This window comes from Colias eurytheme, chromosome 24 (genome assembly GCF_061535395.1).
Source record: "Colias eurytheme isolate Ceu_HAF_F1 chromosome 24, ilColEury1 Martin Lab GWU primary, whole genome shotgun sequence".
Lineage (NCBI taxonomy): Eukaryota > Metazoa > Arthropoda > Insecta > Lepidoptera > Pieridae > Colias > Colias eurytheme.
This window is the reverse complement of record NC_143003.1, coordinates 8016860-8039469: the sequence shown is the minus strand read 5'-3', so window position 1 is coordinate 8039469 and position 22610 is coordinate 8016860. Positions and strand designations below refer to the sequence as shown.

Here is a 22610-nt window from a genome sequence, read left to right as displayed (position 1 = left end):
CTACTGAACCAATTTGCATGAAATTTGGTATATAGATATTTTGATACCCGAGAAAGGACATAGGCCACTTTTTATTGCGAAATATGTACCACGGGCGAAGCCGGGGTGGACCGCTAGTAAAGAATAATTATACTAGAGGAAAAGGTTATTCTTTTATTCCAGTGTACTTTTTATAATATAGGAATGGCAAAATGAAACAAACATTTAAGATAACATGACGTTTATTAGTAACACAAGAAGTGTTGCAGACCCAATGAACACATTATAATAGGCTCGTTTGAAGACCTCAATGCTTAGAACGTTACGCAGAGCGTTGCAGATGTTCAATCGTTTCCAAGTTTCGACAGAACGTTGAGGTTGTTAAGTGCTATTTGAAAATCTTCATGACACGTACACCACTTTCCGGACCATTCTCCTGAAAACAAAATAAAGTTCACATATTTTTTGGTTAAGCATTGTGATGTAAATGCATAATAGATTGAATTAACATGTGTAATGGCGTAACTAGCCCAGATAGTAGAGCACGTGGTAATCGCGTAAGAGCTAACAAAAATTTCCATCCCTAATTTTAACCTCTTTTCCTTTGACGACAAAAAAAGTCATAGTCCTAGTTCTAAAACTGAATTCAAATCGAGTCCACAGGAGAGATGTGAAAAAGGTAATAAATGGTATACCGTATAACACGAAAGTTCGTAAGAATTAAAAATGAATGGATATAACTATGTTTGATATGCTTTCACGCGTAACCCGCTGAACGGATTTTGATTACTGTAGTGTATGTCCTTCCCTATTATCGGCTCTTAGACGCACACGACCTCTCACTCCGACCGCCTGCAGCCAACTGAGCTGTGTGAGCGGTGTCACCGTTGCACGTGCGCAAGAGATGACATAATACTTCCCTCTCTTTCACTCACATACACTACATCCCTCCTTTATTTTAGAAATTTTTAATTTTTTCAATTAATTTTATTAAATAAAATATTATGTTCTATTCGGGTATGTTATATGTATGCTTCTATTCTAGTCGATACCTAAGCACCAGTATCAGTTAGTAAACACAAACTCAGGGACACGTCCGCTCCATACCAGCGATAGAGTAGAATGTGTCACCTGGCCTAGTAATATAATTCTATCTATATGCAACATCTCTCCTTTTCATTTTTTTTCTTTTTTTTTCCATTAAGTATATGTATATTCAAAATTATAATAATTTTTACAATATATGTATTCAAATCGATATTAATTAATAATTTTTCAAACTCAAACCTTCATTCATCAACCAGACCTCGTCCAGAAACGTTTAAAACGTTTCGTTTTTTTTTTTTTTTTTTTTTTTTTATATAGGAATAGCCAGGCATTTGACTGCACCATTACCTGATGGTAAGTAGTGATGCAGTCTATGAAGGGGCATGCCTGCCTAGATAGAGCCTATTCACTCTTGCCTTGAATGAGTTTAAGTTGAATTTGTCTGGGAAGACGGAAGCGGGTAGGGCGTTCCAATCCCTTGCAGTTAAGTTGATGAACGATTTCTGATAACGTTTTGTGCGGATAAATGGTACGTCAACTACGAAGGGATGGAAGCCGGCGGCACGTCTAGATGTTCGATGGTGAAACGGTGAAGATGGAATGAGAGCGTGAAGTTCAGCTGAACATTCACCAAAGTGCAAGCGGTAGAAAACTGAAAGACACGCAATCTTACGTCTGTGATCAAGACTAAGAAGTTTACTCTTGGTCAATTTCGAGTTAGCTATCAGCCTAACAGCTCGTCTTTCCATCGAATCCAATGCTCCCAGATGCGTCTTCGCAGACCCAGCCCATAAATGGCTACAGTACTCCACACACGATCGAACTTGTGCTTGGTATAGTCTTAGAAGCTGTTCCGGTGTGAAATACTGCCTGACCTTAGATAAAATGCCGAGCTTTTTTGCGGCCAATCGAGCTTTGGATTCGATGAAAGTACCGAAGTTAAGATTCGACGACAGAGTTACACCTAACAGGTCGATATGGTCAGCTACTTTAATCGCTACATTCTGAAATGTAGGAGTTAACTCGAAGTTGGTCTTTTTCGCAGTAAATAGGCAGGCCTGTGTTTTGGTGGCGTTGAATTTGACAAGGTTGGCATCGCCCCAATCGGAGACGTCCCTGAGTGTCTTATTCATGCGCTCAACCATAGCCTCTCTTTCTACTCTGATATGGTCCTTGGTGGCATAAGCATCAGGTAAGTACCTTTCCACTACAGTACTGTCATCGGCATACCCAAAAATGTTATGCTTAAGCATATCATTTATGTGCAGCAGAAACAGCGTTGCGGATAGGACAGATCCTTGGGGAACTCCGGCATTTATACCCAATTGATCTGATACGCAGCCATCAACGACAACACGTATTGATCGTTCCCTGAGAAAATCAGCTAACCAGATGATGAGGACGGGGGGTAAACCATAAGATGGAAGCTTGTTTAGTAGACTTTCGTGCCAGACTTTGTCGAAAGCCTTAGAGATATCAAGGGAGACAGCTAGTGCCTCCCCATGATTCTCCAGGGCTTCACCCCATAGGTGAGAGGCGTGAACTAAGAGATCGCCAGTTGATCTCTTCTTACGGAAACCATACTGGCGATCACTCAGAAGGTCGTTCGCCTCTAGATACGCGAGGAGCCTATTATTCAATATTCGCTCCATAATTTTGGAAAGTATGGAGGTTATTGAGATTGGCCTGTAATTGGTGGGGTCTGCACGAGTTCCTTTTTTTGGCACAGGTTGGACGTTTGCGAGCTTCCATGCTTTTGGAACTACCCCCAGTTTGAGAGACAGGCGAAACAGGCGAGTAAGAATGGGCGCTAACTCTGGTGCGCAGGTCTTCAAGACGATGGCAGGTATACCGTCCGGCCCACTTGCTTTGGTAGTGTCCAAGTTCCGCAGTATTTTTAAGACATCTTTTTGCTTAATAGTAATTTGAGGCATTACAGAGCCACAATGGGTTAAGCTAGGTGGTATTGCATTAGTGGGATCAAGACGCGAGTTGCTGGCAAAAAGTGACGCGAATACATTAGCTTTGTCTTTTGCACTATGAGCAAGTGATCCATCTGGTTTAAGTAGTGGCGGGAATGAAGGACGAGAGAAGTTTGATTCTACAGTCTTTGCAAGCGACCAGAAAGCTTTGCTGCCAGCTGGATAGGAGGCTAGTTTATTCCCAATATGACGAATATGTTCGGAACGCGCTTCTCTTAATACCTTTTTGCAGGATTTGGCCGCCCTGTTAAAGATTTTTTTGTATTTGCTGATGTGAGGATCTTTTCGGATTCGCGCATCGGCCCAGATACGGTATGCATCCTGCTTCTTTCGTTCGGCTGTGGTGCATTTGCTGTTGAACCAGGGTCGGGTTTTACTATTGATGGAAACATCAGAGAATGGAATATAATATTCCATTGCCTGACGAATCACATCAACAATATTGTCGGCGCAGCTCGATGGGTCATTGGAAGCAAAACACACCTGATGCCAGGGGTAAGACGCAAAAAAGTGCCGCATCTCTTCCCAATCTGCTGACTTGTATCTCCAAACCCTCCTAGTTCCCTTAACCGTAAGGTCAGGAGGAGAGTATGTTGATACAGACTGAACCATACAGTGGTCTGAGGTACCAAGTGGAGCGGTTACTGTTACCACGTATCGGTCTGGATCAGTGGTCAGCAGAAGGTCGAGGCAGTTTGCTGAATGACCGTCAATATCCGGAATGCGGGTTGCGCTAGTTACCAGTTGGGAGAGGTTGTGAGATGTTGAGAAATTGAATGCCTCTCTCCCAGCATGATCAGTCTTACGAAACGGGAACAGCCATTCACTGTGACAGGCATTGAAATCTCCGAGAAGTACAATTTGTGCTGATGGGAATCGAACCTGTACTATATCGATGGTCTCGCTGAGATAGTTAAAGAGATTTGTTGTTTCCGAATCGCCACTATGCGAGCGGTAGACACAAGAGTATACTATTTGATCGGATGAAGTTTCAACCATAATCCAGAGTACAGAGAAATTTTGGACTTCAAGGCAACGGAGCCGCTGTGCACAAATGTCGTCATGTACATACACACAGACACCAGCTTTTGGACGAAAATTATGCTCCAATTGGTATCCTGGATATCCAAGGTAAGATGTGTCAGCTGGACATGTGATCTGCGTCTCCGTTAGAAAAAGTAAATGCGGCTTGTCAGTCTCGAGGTGGTGGTGTACTGGAAGGAGATTTGAGTGCAGTCCTCGTATGTTTGAAAGGTGCACTTTTAACGAGAGGAAGTGCCGCCGCTGTGTATACTTATTTACTTTGTGAGCTTTTTTCATATTTATTTAATAAGGCGTGAATAGGCGGGAGCATTAAGCAGTTGAACGAGGCCCGGCATCAAGAATAGAACACCGCAACGCTAACAGCATCAACACTGATGGGTGGCTGGTCTGGAGACCGCGGGGACGCCCGAAACCCCCCAAACATTGCCAACGGGTCCTCTCCTCCGGTCGCCAACCGGCACGTTGGAGCCAGTCCGGGATTATGCGCAGGCGGTGGGGCAGCCTTTCACAAGTGGCTAGCTCATTACTTGGGCCCCCTACAACCTGCGGTCGGCCAGCGGTGAACCGTTTCTTCGGATCCCGCTGCTCTCCAAAACCAGACACCCGGCGTTAGAAATACTGCTGCATTGGAACTGTTTAAACGACGCATAGCTACTGTTCAGACCAAAATGCTCCCAGAGGGCTTCACCTGGCATCAAGCCGGAACACGACGAGTCGCTTGGCGGCTAGGCTTTGCCAGGTGGGTGGTGACTAGCCGGGACAAACTGTCTCCCACCAGAATATCAGGTTACTCATTTGGCACTACCCAGGGGGCACGTGTAGGGAATCTTAGAGTTGTCACCTACGGACGCGAGTAACATTACCCCCCAAAAAGTATAAGGACAAAATATGAATTTACCACTGGTTCGGAAAGCCGCCTCAACAGAGAAGAGCCGGCAAGAATATATATAGGCATATAGTCGCTCCTTCAAAATCATAGAAATGTAACATCTTACATAGGTATTTATAATAACAATAATGACAATTTATTTAAGTATACGACAATCTATCATGAATAAGTTGTATACTTATATTTAAGTTTATTAAGTCATTATTTATTTATTAACCAATGGGACGAAATCGTTTTCAGTAACTTAATGTATATGTAAGGTATAATGTTTAAACTATGTTCCTTCTGTAACTTAACTATACTTTTGACTAACTGTACCTGTACTGTACCTGTACTGTACTTAACCTGTTTTATTTTTCCTTACATGACTATTGCACTACCTTGTTGATATGTTTCACTCACTATTTATCATGACCTGCACTCCAGGTCATTTAGAAGAGGTGAATGCTGCTTCTTCTGACGCATAACTTAATTCACTTTACCTGCACCGGCATCTGCACCATCTAAGTAACCACTGTTTTCCCACATATTAAAATTATTAATAAACGATAGCTGCAAACCGAATTATTACCAAGTGAAATGCCTATAGACTGGGTACATACTTAAATGCTCGGTTATTATTTAATATCTATATTCTGTATATGTACTTCGTTACTAAAACAATATATGTTCCGATTTTAATTCAATATACCTAATAAAATCGGAATGTAATATGATATGTATATATCTGTACCCTAAATAATATTATACGGCAAAATTTTAACCAAACATTAATTGGTTCATTATTTATTCATATTTAAGCAACAACAACTTATCATATGATCCTTAGGCACAAGGAAGATTTGTTTATTTATTCGTTTGTCCGTCTCTCTTTCATATCGCAATAAAGCGATTTATGATATATTTTTGGGTGATAGTTTAGAGGCTAGAAAGTGGCAGCCTTTTTTATAGCGCATTAAAAATATTTAATTCATACAGATACATAGTATTACAATGTTAAGGTTCATAATTATCAATTATTTAAATACCAACTTTCGGGTATAAACCACTCTGACAGAATTATAGTCTTAGTGGAGCTTACTCTGCAACAGCACAATATCATACTATACTGTGCCATTGACTTCAGCTATTGAACCGCTTTTAGCTTCACCTGTATGTTCGTATGACTGTATGCAACCGATTCTTTTCGATTCGCTTATGACCTACCCAAACCGTTCAGATTTAACTTTAGTGACAATATTACAACAATTTATTGACAATACAATGAATATTTAGTAAAGCGTGATTAATGATGTATTACTTTTTTTTATACTTCTTATTGTAACCTCAACACACACGCGGTGTTGTTCATTGTATGATTATTACATTAATAACACATGATAACACATAGGTATTTAAAATTCAATTAATGTAACGAACCTAAAACGAATCAAAATGTATCATTTTGTTGATGACTTTTTTTAAATAAATAAATAAATAAATAAATCATTTATTGCATGAAAACATGGTACATACAAAGATATTAAGAACAAAATTAAGGAACATTCATGTTTTTACTATAGTTACATAGCATACAATAATTATTATTAATTCACAAAATGAATGAGAATGTTTACCTAGTTACAATAATAATACGAGTCAGGAGTATTGTCACTTAAAATTAGTTTTATACATAAGTCACTATAGTCATACAGTCAATCAAGTATCAAAATCATTATTTTATATTATAACATTTTTCATATTATACAGAAATTCATTTAAGTTGTAAAAACAATTCTCTAACAAGTATTTAGTTAATTTATTTTTAAAGCCTGGAAGAGGAACCCCTTGCAAGTCTTTTGGAATTTTATTAAATATCTGAATACCTATGTAAGGAACATTTTTTTTGTACAAAGTTAATTTAGGCCTCGGTAAAAACAATTTGTTTGGATATCTTGTTAGTTTTCCAACTTCTTTATTAAGTTTAAAATATTGAGGATTTTTTTTTATGAAAATACAAATTTCTTTGATATATATACATGCAAGAGGCAGGATTCTCAAGTTTTTAAAAAGTTCCCTACAACTCACAGTAGGCCCAACATTACAAATAGCTCTTATGCACTTTTTTTGTAATTTAAATGCTCTGTCAAACTCAACCGAATTGCCCCAAATTATAATACCATATGACAAAACTGATGATACATAGCCGTAGTAAGCCGTTATCGCTGCTTCCCTTGATATCGTCTGTCTTAACCGCCTTATTACATAAACAAATCTATCAAGCTTCGTGCAGACCATATCAATATGCGACTTCCAGTTACAGTGTTTATCATAAATTACCCCAAGAAATTTAGCTGTTTCGACTTCTTGTATTTTTCTTCTTTTTTGACTTCTTTTTTTTTTATTTGTTACTTATGATAACATTTGTATTTGTATTACTGACAACTTAATAGCCACTTGAAAAAGGAAAAGATAACTTAATGACAATAATAATGGCTAGACATTAATCATACATTAATGGTCTGAAAATAAGTAGTTGGATACATATTTTTTTTTTAACTGTACAATGTTAACTGTAACAATTAGTAATACAAATTTAACTGTAACAATCAGTAATACAAATTTAACTGTAACAATCAATAAAAACTTTGTTACCTATAACTATATAAGTATTTGCATAAATTATGTAATTAACTTGAATTTACAATATTCAATTTTGCATTTCGAAATCAATACCACTATACCACCTCAATATTGTAGAGATTAATACTTGGAATTTATATTCTGACTAAGGCACGAATGGTGACCTTTTCGCGATAATACATTTTTTTTTTGCTTTGACAAGAAATCTTTAACGTATTTCTTAATTGATAATCTTTTATTCAATCTAGTACGATATCCATTATTTTTTCGCAGCGGTGTTAATGCATTAGGTGCGATATTCAATGTTCAAAAGATGAGCTCTTAAAAGATGTATTACGTAAGTACCTACTTTATGAATATGAAATCAGACCAGTCTTACAAACCACCATTAAAACTTGGATTTTATATGAATTACTACGTTGTAAATCTTATTAAATTCTTAATAACTTTTTAAACTTGTAAATAAAATTATTAGTGTATTGACTTTTATAATACTATTCACGGTGATGTTTGTGTTGCTGATTCTCTCGTCTATTATAAAATTGGTGTTTTTAAATTAAAAACAGTCTTTATTAATATAGTAATAACTAGATGCACATGGTGTATGATTTTACCATGGTTCTTACATATACCTTGCATATACCAATATTTGCGGTATGATGTGGTTATGATCCATTTTTTATTTTACATTAAATGTTCGTCTTGAATCTATCTAAAAATTTTAAGTGTATATTTGACAGGTTGTTTGTCACTATACACTATCTATCAAAGTAATCTACTATATAAAAATAAGTCGGGTTTTCCTTCCTGACGCTACAACTCCAGAACGCACGAACCGATTTCCACGGCTTTGCACTCGTTGGAAAGGTCTCGGGCTCCGTGAGGTTTATAACAAGGAAAAGGTGTCTCTGGTGCGAAACGGACTTCGCCAGGTTTGCTAGTTATTAACAATTAACGATTCATATTTTATGCCAACTGTCTATTGTCCAACTATTGTCTTTCACGGTATATTATTGTATAAATTACGTAAAAGTCGTTTTCAACGTTCCACATGTAATGATTAACAGTGTGTTATACCTAACCCCAAACCGGGGTGCTACATTTCCGCTGAGAGAGTGGTGTTATGCTACTGCTACGTTCCGTTTAGAAAGCTTCTGCATACCCGCAACGTTCCCGCGCAGGGAATTGTCGCGTCCTTGCCACGTTCCGATAAGGACCCTCATACGCTGCTACATACCGCTTAAGACCCATCTTCAGTAGTAGTACGACATTGCTACGATTGCCGCTGAGGAAATCCTTCTACGTCTTGCTTGCTTTGGCTCCTTAATTCCTGTTGAAGGAATTCAGCGACCAACCCTAAAGACACCCTACCGCCTAGCCTTCGCAACGAGACGCGCACTCCATCTTACGTCCACCTATATCAGTAAGAGCCCTACCGGAGGGTTTGGACCTAGGCACACCACGACCCTTATTGTTACTGATATTTGTATTTTATTTTATTAATTAACTAAATTAATTGTCGACTGTATGGTGAGTATCTAGTTCTTATTATTATTTTTTTTGTTTCCACCTCACCTACAACGCCACATAGTATATACAATAAAAATGAATAGCAATGTTGCTAAGTGTAAAACTCAAACCTCGGCGCGCGGCGTATCGGCTCGACCAATTCGGATAATATTCATGTTCCAATTCGTTTAACGAACCGATAAAAGGCGAAAGAGCATTACAACGTCTGCCAGGTGGGTAGTTTGAAATAATGAATATTGAGACTACTCTGTATGTCTCTCATTCCATTTATTTTTGTTTTCGAATATTCATTGTTTTATTACCTTACCCTGTTTATGATTATTATATTATCACTTAACCTGTCTAACTTTATAGTTGTCAGTTAAATGTGCAATACCTATCGCAGATATTTTAGGTATTGTTATCATTATGATTATTCTTTCGTTGTTTAACAAAATCTGCTATGAAATTATGAAAATATTAAGTCACTTTTAGATAAGAATAATAAAAGCTACTGTAAATATTTTAGTATTTACTGTATACTCTTAAAAATTGTATTATTCCATTTTTTATTTGTAAGTAATTTCGAAGATACAATCTATCTTACGAACAATACTTCACTGTGAAATGGTGACGAACTATCACTTTTTTTTTAAGATCGCGTATATTTAAGTGCATGAATTCGCAATATGGGCATCACCCAAAATATAAACATTTTATACGAGCATCACCCGTATCACATCACTACAGGCATCACCGGTATTGTAATTATATTACGACTACCAGGCATCATTTGGTATAAAATTACAAAGTACACACGGGCGTCACCCGATTTTTGATTTTGAACTACCAGGCATCATCATCTGGTATAACATTACAAAATACACACGGGCGTCACCCGATTTTGTTTTTGTACCACCAGGCATTATCTGGTATAACATTATAAAATACACACGGGCGTCACCCGATTTTTCTTGACCACCAGGCATTATCTGGTAACACAGTACAAAGTACACACAGGCATCACCCGTTTTTTTTTTCCTGTACTACCAGGCATCATCTGGTAACACATTTCAAATTACGTACACGGGCGTTACCCTTTTAAAGTGAAACTTTTATTACATCGTCTCAAACTTTTGGTCTGTGTAGCGCATGTCGCGTGACGGTCGGCTGCCGAGTAGGTATAAAGCAGTGTTCGGAACCGTTCGAACAGTTTCACTTTTACCGTGGTTTCATAAAACCACACAACATTTTTTTGTCAGGCTTCATCTTGTAACATTATAGCTTAACAACAACAACTTTAGAAATCCCTTGTCGTGGTCCATATCACCATCGAAACACATACATCAACATACATGAACTTCCATAATGTTACTATATTAGCCTGTCCAGGAAACTTACGTTCCTTGCATGATAACCATTAATTAATTCTTTATGCAATAATGAATAATCTTAAATAATACTCATGCAACTTCACATCGAGTAATTAAATAAGATATAAGTGGGTATTTGGTATAATTATATTTTTGTAACCAGACAAATCTATTCTGCGCTGATCGGGAATCGAACCTTCTTAGCTCATTTAATCATGTTTAACCAATCCTTTAAGCAGGTTTTTTACATATCAGTATCAATAAATTTATATGTAAACAAGTGTCCCAAAATAATAATCTACAGCCTCGACTAAACAAAATATCACATTTAGTCTCGCATAACGCAGTTACAGTCCTATGCATGACTACGTGAGTACATATACTGGACGACGCTAGCTGTATACCCGTACACTGTACAGTGTATTTATCAAACAGGCACCATACGCTCGAGCAATAAAGACAGCCCGCGTATGCATTGGTATCAGTGTAGTTATGTATACGAGAAACAATTTACAACACCTACTTTATCCTTCTGGCTACAATTATTTAAGAGGTTTTGCTAAATCTTTATGTAAACGAAACCTTCGTTTTCTACGGCACGGAGGCCGGAGGCCTCTCGAAAGGCACGCACATATTATTTATCTACTTTGTGCGGATATTTTTTTTTTTTTTTGTAAGCGGCACAAAATATCATAATGAAAATAGGTATGTGTGTATATTATTATTAACTTTAATATTCCCTTCGATGTAACTCGACTGTGGATATAATTAGTTCAATAGTTATCACAGCACACCTATTTCCTCCCTTTTTTTGTTTTGTAATTTTTTTTTATTATCAAAAAAAAAATTACTTACATTTATTCCCGATTTACCTCGTCGCCAAAAATGTAGTGTATGTCCTTCCCTATTATCGGCTCTTAGACGCACACGACCTCTCACTCCGACCGCCTGCAGCCAACTGAGCTGTGTGAGCGGTGTCACCGTTGCACGTGCGCAAGAGATGACATAATACTTCCCTCTCTTTCACTCACATACACTACAATTACCTATATTTGGCAAAATATTATTTTCGTCATGTGTGATTTATGTGCCGTGTGTGATGCGTGTGTCATGTGTCACGTACCTCTATGCCGTGTCAAGTGACCTAGCGAAAGATACCTTACCCACATTGAGTAGAATATGAACCATGTTACATGTAATAAAAAGATGTATAGTTCTTCAATTAATTGAATTATCCGTGCCCTATATTTGCCACTATTAATACAATTTCAATAAGCCACACCGTTTTGGCGGTATTGGTTCAATCTGTAGCACAGATAATATAATACTATACTAATATCAGTAGCAATAGTAGCAACCCCGAATGCCGTGTAACCGCGGCACAGTGCTCCGTAGTGTTGCCATTCCGAGTTCCGACACGTTCATAACATTGTTCTGATATCTATCTGGTTTCTAGTTCATCTATGTAATCGTAATGTTAATAAATAGCGATGCTATATATTTGTAGATGCATTTGAATTAATTTTTGGTTTAATAACTTAGGCCCCGGAATCACAGACACAATAGAAAATCTATTGTGTCGTGGACCGATCGGGCCGTTCAGGGCTCAATGGGTTAAACTAGTTCCTGAAACGTATGGAATTGCATTGCTCTTATAATTTGGGACAATAAAAAACACAATTTTTACTTCGAAGATTTAATTCGATAAAAAAATCAGTAAAATTTATGAACAGATTATATTTTGATGGTAATGGATACGAATAAGTAAATTTGTATTAAAATTCTAGTACAAAATACGAGTATAGACTATAGAGATTCATCTGTCTATAGCAAAAAATACAGATGACATCGAGGGTAACAGCTATAGCGTGCAAAGATGCTATATTATGTACAGTAGATTTTTATTGAGATATCAGGCTGCATCAGTTGTTCTTTACGAGTTGGCTCTGCGACAAATAGCATACAAAGTAGGTCAGTGTTGACAATATTGCCAACATTAGTTTTATATCGGCCATATTCGTTTGGAAGCAATAAGCCCGCCCGGACTGTTTGCGAAACTTTTATTAAAATTTGTATTCGTTGCAAATTGCAATCGTTTTCATGATTTGGGGTAATATATTCTGCAACGGTTAAATTAAAATAGGATGCGCTCGGAGTATTCATTTCGAAAATCTATTGGCTTTAAATATGAAATATAGATAGACCAACTATTGTATTGGGCATTTACTGTTATACCTATAGGTACTCGTTAAATTTTGACTATTTTTGATAATAGCCTATATCAACTTACCCGTACTTATAATCGTCTCTGATAAATGAAGCTCATGTCATATACATACTTATGGCCATAATATTAAACCTTTCAACATATTAAAAAACATAAGTACACATAAAAAGGCATACCATACCCACACATTGCTTTTCGTGGAATAACATACACCATTCCCCGCATATACACGTACCGACAGAAAGTAAACATGAAGATTATATCAAGGTATTTTCGGTGCAAATTTTTGTATTCTAGTTAGACAAGCAATTTGGCGAATGTCAGTGTGGCAACATTTGTATGTACATAACATTACGCCTATGATAACGTAACTCCGCAGTTCCCGGAGGAGCCGCCCTTGCTCCCGTTTCACAAAACACTCTACACTTGAGGAAATTTCTCTATTTATAAGTTATTGCTGTTTTTATACGAGAAACGCGGGATGCTTGGTGGTTTAAAAGCTTGGGAGGCGTTCATTTTTGTGTTTATGTTAACGAACAGCTTTAAGATTTAATACTGATGCTAATATCTTCAGATAGGCAAGATAGTCGTAATTATGTTTAAGAATAATTTATTGATATTATCGTCCGCCTAGTTGAACATGTGGAAAGCTATGAATCTTTGGCATCCTATCCTTATTGATGTTACAATATGCGGTAACAATAATTTATGGCACCACAATAATGATATAGGTAGGTACCTACAGCGAATACCAATTTTTATATGATGCGAAAGTTCTATAAAAGTATAATCATATTATGTATTGAATATTTATTACTATACCTTCATTATTTTGTTTTATGTTTCCCATCAGCCAGAATATTATCTACTAACTAAAAAGCAGGTTTTTTTTTACTTTATGTTTGTCATTACTTTTCATATTTTTAGCCGTTACTCGAGTAAGCCAACGCTGTGTTAGCATGTAGGGTTATTGTTGTATTCATCGAAATTAGGCTACATCTTCACGTTACATCTGTACAAATTATCATTTATTGATTACAAATTTCCTGTTCATTACTAGTTAGCTTAGAAAGTACACAATACGCACGTATTATGTTGCTGACCTCTCATTATTCCACAGTACCTAATCTTGATGCTTCAATTATGAACTAGGTCGGTAATAATGGAAGTATATTGCTTCTACAGAATGTCAGAATGGAAACGGTACCTTATAAACCTCAATAATTTCCGTGATCTCGTCTTTGGATGCGCTCACGCAACAACGATTGTAATTTGTAATAGTACACGCATAAACCAAGAGATGGCGCTTAAACTAATATCAAACAAAACTTACTAGTATAATCTAATACCAAAATATACTTTAAATCACTTAACTACTAGATAATATCACAGACTAATATACTACGTATAATAATATTATATTTTATGCTTCAAATCATATATATATCAATCATATCTATCTATATAAAACTCAAAGGTGACTGATATAGTGATCTATCAACGCACAGCCCAAACCACTGGACGTATCGGGCTGAAATTTGGCATGCAGGTAGATGTCATAACGTAGGCGTCCCCTAAGAAAGGATTTTAGAAAATTCATCCCCTAAAGGGGTAAAATAGGGGATGAAAACTTATACCATGAAAATTTATCTTTTCCACGCAAGCGAAGCTGCGGGCAACAGCTAGTTAATTAAATAAAAGTATATTCATATAGGTAATATTGGGTCCATGCTATTACCACAGACTAATAACATTACAATATTATTTCCTATATTGTAAAACTGTGCTAATAATAATACCTATACTACGACGTATAGGTACAACTATTACGTAAACCCACGCCTGATACGACCACTTGAAACTTGAAAGCTTAAACTTAAACAATTCATTACGATTATAAAATGAATTGTAGTTTTTATTGATTCATTTCGTGACTACTTCATTCAACAAAATCTATTGGACGGTATAATATTAGGGTTCGGCATTATAGTAGTTTGATCCCCCAATTTATTAACTCCTCTGAGTGTTTCGGCCCCTGAACAAACATTTTCGATAAATTACCAAACTACTCTATTGCTGTGAAATCATTAAAAATGTTAATACAGTTAGTTAGGTATGTATAAACTCAAGGAAATTACGTAAAGGTAATCTAAGTATTATGACACAATGGTAAAACATAAAAGTTTTAATTGAAAGAGTTTTATTAAAGTTCTATGACATCGTGATAAAAGAAAATAATTTGGAAAATCCAAAAGTGCACGCCTCATAATTTTTTTTAATAAATATCTATTAATTATTATTTTTGTTTATTTAATAACAATTAAACCACATCGAATCAGACCCTGAAAAATGAAAGGGTTCTATTCCTGAGCATACTCAAGCGTAAGAGAAAAAAAAAAGACTCGATTAGTAAAGTATTTCGGTCGCTATCGTGTTAACAAGAAAAAGGATCCGCACATACAGACACACGGACGTCCAAGACAGAACTTTTTTAAACTGTTTTTTAACTAGTTTAAATAACAAAAATGACATCAAAAATATCATGAACGTTAAAAATAGTGTTTTTTCTTAATATGTGTGTGTATGTATTATCTTACAAGTGCAATGTATGATACATAAAGACATTTTAAGTTTGAAAAATCAGATGTTTTGCGCGAAGTGACAGTAGTACCCACCTCAACGCTTCGCTTATGAGGCGTGCAATAAATTGTAATAGAACTTTTACTGAGTTACTCTGAATAGGTAAGCATGTTTCAACTAAGAGCAGCGATAGTTTTTATAGGAGATAAATATAAATAAATAATTTCAACTTTTTTGCTATTTAAATGATAGAATATTGGATGTTTAATATCAATTCTAGGTAGAATTTCAGATAAAAACAACATTTCAGCGTATTATTACTTACTCGAATGTCATAAAAGATGAATATTGAAGGAGTAGGCAATTTCTTGGAAAAATTATAAGCAGCTAAGTATACATTTATGTTTCATACCTATAAATGTTAGTGAAAGTATTTGGAGAAATTATTCTTAATTGACTAGGTAATAATTATAATAATGGTTTTTTTTTGTGTGGTGTCTCTCAATGTTAGCCAGAAGGGCTTCTACATTTTAACGCGGACGCGGGGGTGAACTGAAGGTTCACCCTGGTAGCGACATGCACAAGGGCGTCCCCCCTTGACGGGGACCACGAACCTCGGCTTGAGCTGTCGCTTGAGTGGAGGAGGCCAGAAGGGCCCTAATCGGACGGGATAATAATGGTATAGCTAATACCACAGACTAATAATAATATACTACGTCTAATACCTACTATGCACAAGAAATTTCGTACTAACAATTAACATACACATAATATAATATATATACTTACCTATTGGAAATCTAATAGAGTGGACATAGGTATAATATAATAATTTAGACCAGATAGTGGGTTTGGCTTGCCAACAAATTACAAAATATTGGTACCTATGTTACAATGTATTTGATATTGCACTAGTCTAGCTGTAGTGTACCGTCTATATTATTATCTCAATTTATCATGATAACAATATAAAAATGTGCATTCACTGGAAAATTGAAAATGTATAGTTTCTTGTGCAAACTACTTAGTTAAAGCAAGCTCCTGCAAATAGAACATAGCAAAAATTGTTGAAAAGTTGAACGCGGCTCGAAGCTCGAAGCGCGAAAGTTTTGAAGCAACAAGCATTGTTGAGCTTTTCCAAGTTCCGACTCCCTCTAGCGGCGTTAACCTCTAACTATGCAATGGCGGAACATGGCCGCCGCGTATTGACTGTTGTTGGTTTGTTTACTCTAATTTTATAAGTTTTTAATGTTTAGTGCAGTTTTGTAATAATGAATCGCCGTTAAAAGTTGTAATGTCAGTTCGTGTGTTTCATAAAAGTTCTTTTTCGAGTGTTTCCTTTCAGTTTTCTTTCAAAAAGTGTGCAAGTTAGTGATTGAGCCGACCAGTTCTCCTAGAGTGCTTCCACATTGGAATGTTGTGATAAAATCATAGTGGTTACAGTGTTGTCGCTTATTATTACGTTTGGATTTCATTCCGGCCTCAAAAGGTGCGTACTTTTCGACTTTTATTAACTTTTTCGAGTTTACAAACTTCAATTAGTTTGTTTACTATCGTGTAACTCCACCGCGCATGTTCATAAACTTTTCGAACTTACAACTTTATTTACTTTTAAGTTTTGTTTTAAATAAAATGTTACTTTTTTATTTAAAGATAAATACAATGCAATACTTTTGTTACGAATTTTCTGTAATACAGATGTTTAAAATGTTAGATAGTTTCAAAAATAATTATTACTATGAAATGCATAGGTACATGATGCATTTAAATGTTTATATCAAGTATTATCCGATTACCTAATAAGACTTAGGCATATATTAAAGAATACATCAATTCAAGTCGTACTTTACACTGAAAATTACTTACTTAACCAACCCAATGATATATATTGATTAATGTTGATTATTTGCTTGCTATTTCCTTCCTTACTAATGTTTATTATGTTTACACCAGCAATGACTTGAAGATATAGTGAGACGGATGACGATGATGCATTTTCCAACGGTGAATAAGTGTTGACTTCTGAAACAAGAATCAAGTTGATAAATATTGTACCTCATAATATATGAAAAGAATTAAATGCTGTATTTGTTCCTTGAATATTGTTTCCTTTCCTTCCTTTCCTGACAAATAATCCTCAATCTTCCTGAATCTGACCAAATAGAAACATTGTTTTATCTTTATGATAACAGAATATTTAAGAACTACAAGCAATTTTTGTAAAAGATAAAGCTGTCATTTTGTTGACAGAAAATAGATTGGTAATCTTTAGTATATTAATATTTAATATAATATTATAAAGCTGAAGAGTTTGTTTCTTTGAACGCGTTAATCTCAGGAACTACTGGTTCGATTTGAAAAATTATTTTGGTGTTAGATAGCCCATTTATCGAGGAAGGCTATATATCATCACGCTAAGACCGACAGGAGCGGAGCAATGCGGGTGAAACCACAGAGCACAGCTAGTACTAAGTGTTATATTATATTATCTGCTTTAAATATATAAATTTCAAACACTACTCAACCAATTCTAAAATTATTTTTACTGTAAAAGAATTACATACCTACTTGTTTTGTTTGTCATCCCGTGGAAACCCATGTGATGACAGGATGAGTGGCTAGTATACAATAGTTGAGTTGAATCCATCTATTTTGAGCAAGTGATGAGCTGTAGATTGAAATAAATTGTTAGTCATTAAAAGTAAAATTAACATTTCTAGAAGCACTTATATCTAATACTTACAGTTAAGTGTAAAATGAGAAATTGATGAATCATACCAACCTCTTGAAAATACTCATGACTGAGGTTTGAGTTTCACTGATAGACAAATTACTTTTGAAGTTCTTAAATATCTTGTTTAATATCAAGTCGTAACATATTTTTTATTCACAAGATTTGAAAATACAAAGTAAATTAATACATCCAGTCCATAAGGCACATAAATTCTAAAGTATTATCACACTTTCACTTTTAGAATACCCTCCATATTTAAATTTTACTTTTTTTATTGTGATAGTATATACTTACCAGATAAAAAAATGATAAAATAATAACTGATATTTAAAATTTACATATTTGAAGAAAGCATTAAAGATATTTTTAACATGAAATAGACAATTCTATATCGCAAAATTTATTGATATTTATTATTTAGGTCATTCTCCTTTTAAACTAGTATGATCCTGTGTCTACTACTATCAATCTGTTATCTATAAATAAATACATAGTTTCATTATTTACCAGAAATTCCAACCAAATGCATCCTACCCCTTGGTTTTCCTAAGATTATATTTACCCCAAACCTATTACAGCAAGTACAAATTTAAGTACTTAATAACACCTATATGATAAAATAAATTAATAAATAAACAATTTTTACTAATTAAAAATATTAAGTTAACATTGCCAAATTTAAAAATAATAAGTATTCCAAAAATCAAATGTCAATACGACACATCTACCTGCCTTGGTGAAGGAAAAAAAAATACAAATGGAACATGGCAGCTATGGGAAATATTCAAAATTTATTCAAATTGATTTATTCTTTTCTTTTCGTTGTAGTTTATAGTTATCACAGAGTATAATAATATTTGAGTTGGTTTGACCATGGAAATATAAGATTATTCTAGTAAGTTACAAATATAACTTCTATTATACTGTGACTGAATTTGAGGTTTCACAGTAGATTCCTGGTAAGAACTAATTATTATTGATGATCATCAATCCCGTAGATATAATCTTGAGTTGGTAGCAAATATTTTAAGAACCTGTTGATTGACAACACAATGAATTGAGTCTTCTTGGAAATCAACAATATACAAGAACTTCATAAATTACTTGTCTATAAACTGCAATATTAGCATACAATACTATTTAAAACAACGCGCAAACAAAAACTGAAGTATTAAGCTCAATATGTTGATAATAATTGCATTGGACATGTCATACATATTTCATGAAGTGATGCACATCACTGATTGGATAATTTTCATGCGGACAGCTCCACAGTTTTGTTCTGTGAATATTTATAGTCTATGCTTCTTTCGCTTTACAATCGCGATTATCAATTGTATGGGTAATTGAATTTTATTGTTTTTGTTTATGGCGTGAATTTACCTAGCGCATTTTTCAAGGTTTAAAAAACTATTCATTGATGAAATGTGTTGCGTGGAATACCTACACATTTTTTTTACTAATAATAATTCTTTACTAAATAGGAAATCAGATTTCATTTCAATTACTTCATTATTATACTAAATTTAATATCAGTTAAATAATACATTGTATGCAATTTGATAATCTTAATTACTTATTTGACTAATGACTCAAAAGGAAAATTAAAGTGTATGTACTTATAATAAAACAAAACAAGATATCAATCTAATAAATTTTAGCTACATTGTTAATTTAATAAAATCAGTTAGGAAAAGCTATAAATAAGGGGGATAAGGCTTATCAAGTTATCAGCTGTTGTTAACAATCATAAGATGATTTATTTTCTTAGTGATTTACAAATCAAATCATATGCAAAATATATTCCAACTAGCTATTATTCTTTTAATTCGGCTCTAGTAATAAATAATATATAAAGAGGGTCGCAAAATGATGTAGTAACTCAAACATTGCTATTAGATTGGGGTAAGGGGTTGCAATTTTTAATGTAAGCAAACTTGAACTTTAATGCATACGAAATTGAGTCTATTATGGTGTTTCGCGTGTGGCCAGGAGCTATGATTTATACAGCTTATTTTGTTCCCTTAAACAGAATAGAAAATGTGGAGAAATAATGCATATGGCGTAATGTATGTCTTGAGGCTCAAACGGGCGTTATTACAAACAACATTATGAGTCTAATCAAATGTAACAGGGAATTCTTTAATATTGCCTATTTGGGGGAATATTTTGATATTTGAGGTCATAATAGCCTATGCGTGTATGTATTCTTATATATATAAAAATGAATCGCAAAATGTGTTGGTAAGCGCATAACTCGAGAACGGCTGAACCGATTTCGATAATTCTTTTTTTATTATATTCCTTGAAGTTCGAGGATGGTTCTTATGTAGAGAAAACATAAATATTATGTACCACGGGCGAAGCCGGGGCGGACCGCTAGTTTGCTATATTTATGTAAAATTTGTTGTAAGAAAGAAAATTCAATTTATAGCTTTTGTATTTGTTTCAGTGATGTAGATTAATCCTATTTAACGTTCTCAATTCATAGCATACGTTTTTTGCTCCTATTATTTTATGCTGCGTTTGGCATACTAATAGGGACCAAAGAAAAGGTAATATTTTGTACTTGTACTAATAATTACAGCAGAAAATATTTAATTGAATTATTCCAAGTATGTATGAACTATGAACTATTAGTCTATTAATTGTATAGCATTTTTATAGCCGAATTACGTTACAGAATAATAGGTAAGTCGTTTGTGTTGGAAAAAATATAGACTAAAAATAAAATTATAAACTTCTGTATTCTATTTTAAAACTGTAAAAGATGAGTCAGTACAAGTATTCTGCCGGTTATCGGTATACATCGAGACATGAATCTGGACCGGCTGAAGACTGTCTCGAGCGCTTGTCAGCAGATTTGGTACATCGATAGCTTGCTAGAAATAACCGCTGGTCTACGAAATTCCTATTTCTATTTCTTAGAACTGCACTATTATTATATCGGTGGTTAAAGTTTATCTACGCAATATATTGATAACATTAAATTGTATTTAAGAATGAAAAGAAAGTAATACATAATGATAAAGTGCAAATATAAAAACATATTTGAATTTCAGGCTTCAGAACCATTTATGTAATTGTAAGCTGCTTACCTACTTTACTTACATCACACAAGCGACTGATAAATAAAATAAGTAGGTTAAGCTTTCAACTATCTTGCTCATCGCAATGAAACAAGTAGATTCTCGTAAACATTTGCGTAATGGTACAAACTACAGAACTATAAAATCAGTCACAATTAGGTCGTGAGGCGTCACCCACGAGATTCATTCGATCATTAATTAATTACTAGAGTTGCACAGCTTGACAATGAAGATTTATATCGGATTTAAAACGATTTCGATAGACGAACGACACTCATTATTTTACTTAACTTGCTGTCTCAAACACTTGCGGGATGTTATCCTGTTTTAAATTTGTTGTTGTAAACGCTTTTGTGAAGACAAACATGAGAATTGTGCTCTAATTTTTTTAAATTTGTATGACAACAACTTACAATACAATATTTAAGTTATTTAGCGGTTTAAACGGTTGATCTAGGGTCCCAAGACACAAGTATTTCACTTAGTTTGGGACCCACTGTCGTACATTAATTGTAAAACATAAAATGGACAAATAAATAAATTTATTTCATTTTATTTCAAGGAATTAAAATGGTATTTATAATTATATTTACATTCCTTACTTTGGACAATTATCATTCTAAATGGTACTTTTTTACAATAACTAATACATACTTGGTACCTATAGAATACAGTACATCAGCTGTACCTACGTACATAAAATGAATACGAAAGTAAGTACACTTTGGCCAATGACAGATAAATACTCCGAAACGACTTTTTAATAATGGAAGCCTTCCAAAAACTTAAGATAATATTGTTCGGACATTTTTAAGCGTTGCGTCCATTTTCCGGGCCGTCACATCGGATTGTCCAAATAATTACCTTTGCGAGTCCCCGGGGCCCTTAATGCGTTGTTAAATGCTGCTGGGCTCCATTAAGAGAAATGGAAGACTTTTTCCTTGTTTAACATAATTTTTATATCTATTTTATACGCGTGTAACTTGTCATGAAACCTGACTGGTTTTTCAAAGTTCTTGATAAAAAATGACTTTAACTAAGCTCTAATGGCTCACATAATGAAAACCTCATAGATATCCAGGTTAATAATACAGAATGCTAACTGGTCAAAACAATCCAGATTGTCTTTAAACATCTTCAACACGGATGAACGTGACCGTGACCGCGTCGTCGACATTAATAAAAAAATCTAACTTACAAATACTTTCAATTATATAATAATTTAAATAAAGAAAAGATACGGAATACTTTTTTTATTAAATATTCCTCAATTCTCAAAAATTGTGTTCTATAAAATGAAATACATAATTTCCACGGATTTCAATCAAAACTTAAACTAACATTAATCTCAATAAAAAAGCGATTGCTGAGAAAATTCGTTTACAAGTTTGTGGTATTTGTTGGATATTCTTAAAATGATAACAAAAGAAATGTCGGTCCGTGTGTGAGGCGTGAAATTATACAGATAATAAGAGATATCGGTTGTTAAATTATACGCTGTGGAACATGTGGCCTCTCGTAATAGAGGGGTGGGG

General features: G+C 34.7%; 1 protein-coding gene and 1 long non-coding RNA gene across 2 annotated transcripts in view; one reads left to right on the top strand and one right to left on the bottom strand.

Annotated features, from left to right (window-relative positions):
* Nucleotides 1–203: 203 nt before the first annotated feature.
* Nucleotides 204–17377, bottom strand: LOC149898058 (uncharacterized). The gene is made up of 2 exons (XR_016458117.1): nt 17119–17377; nt 204–415 (listed from the first exon to the last, which is right to left on the bottom strand). It is a non-coding gene; the product is annotated as an uncharacterized LOC149898058 (long non-coding RNA).
* Nucleotides 16438–22610, top strand: part of LOC149898051 (uncharacterized) — a 370187-nt gene continuing 364014 nt past the window's right edge. Inside the window, exon 1 of the mRNA XM_090115790.1 lies at nt 16438–16741. The gene's annotated coding sequence lies outside the window, so the exon portion shown is untranslated. The remainder of the gene's footprint in view (nt 16742–22610) is intronic.